Source organism: Meleagris gallopavo, chromosome Z, assembly GCF_000146605.3.
Source record: "Meleagris gallopavo isolate NT-WF06-2002-E0010 breed Aviagen turkey brand Nicholas breeding stock chromosome Z, Turkey_5.1, whole genome shotgun sequence".
NCBI classification, from domain to species: Eukaryota; Metazoa; Chordata; class Aves; order Galliformes; family Phasianidae; genus Meleagris; species Meleagris gallopavo.
Window position 1 is genome coordinate 55,929,925 of NC_015041.2, and position 1,277 is coordinate 55,931,201.

Below are 1,277 nucleotides of genomic sequence, written 5' to 3' on the forward strand. Positions count from 1 at the left end.
AAAAAATAACCTTTGGCTCAGAAGGAAAAGTGATTAACCATTTAAGACAAAAAATGCAGAATCCTCCCTCTCTTTTTTTCCTTAGTATAGTTGTTAGATTCAATGCTTTACTGGTTACATTACGTTGTTTCTTCCCCATAGCTATATACTCTGCACCTACTTTCAGGTACCTTTGTTTCTTTGCTACAGTTGGTCAGCACAGTACAACAACCACCACCTCCTGTAGAAGACCCCCATCACATGCACTCTGATAAACATGCACTTCAACAACAGCCTTGAACATCACCTCCAATAGACCACATGCTCTGGGACTATCATTAGGGTGTCTGGGATCAGGATTAGGGGATAGACAAAACTGTAATCCCTAGCACTGTGGAAGAACAGATCATCAGCTTGGGCAAGCTGACAAAAGAACTCAAGTCAGAGATCTCAAGCAGATGCCTCTTCAAACCATCTATTGATTAGACTTTTAGAAAACATTCTGAAAAAGGCAATGCAAAGCATGACTGCATTTTAAAAACGTGCTATGGAAAGCACAATGTCAGAAGTGAGGACTAGGTGCAGAAGCACAAATCAGTATCAGATTCATTTTTGTACATTCACAGAATTTAGCCTAGTCTCCCACATGAGATGGGTCACAGAATTTCTCTAAGTCCAACCTTACACAGTGGAAAAAAGATGCTCTGAATAATCTATTCAAACAGAAAAATCTATGGAATGCTTCAGTGAACATGCACATTGTGTTTGATTAAGACTCTCTGAAGAACCCAAATTCATTTATGTGTTGTCTGAAAATTCACACACGTTTATGGGACACACCAGATAGGTTAGCAAGTGTGACCTCCCAACAGCAAATACAGAGTCACTGGACATCAATTCAGACAACAGACATTTCCATTTCTTCTATAAAATATTTAGTAATCCTCAAAGTAAGGCATCCAAACTGAATTATTTGAACTGTAAAAAAATTCAGTGGGGGTTCACATTTGGGCTTTGGAGAAGACCAAGTCTGGGGAATGACTAAGAGCTCCAAGTGACACACAGACTACCCAGAGCTCTCAGCTCTGCAGAGGAGCATTTTGGCAGCTCAAGCTGACTCAAGCAGTTTGAGGACTACAGCTTTCTGAAAATCTTCCAGTGAAAGAAAGCCCAGTCAATCCCACTGCAGTGTGTCAGTCTCAATGAATGTTTCAATTTGAAAGCATACTGAATGAGTGGAGGAGCAATTTGACAAGATGGCCTTTAATTAAAAAAACTAAAAAAAGTCTTTAAAGTTT

General features: G+C 39.5%; 1 protein-coding gene across 1 annotated transcript in view; it reads right to left on the reverse strand.

The window, feature by feature from the left end:
• The window catches only part of VCAN (versican), a 156,108-nt gene that overhangs the window by 65,617 nt on the left and 89,214 nt on the right, over positions 1–1,277 (reverse strand). The window lies entirely within an intron of this gene.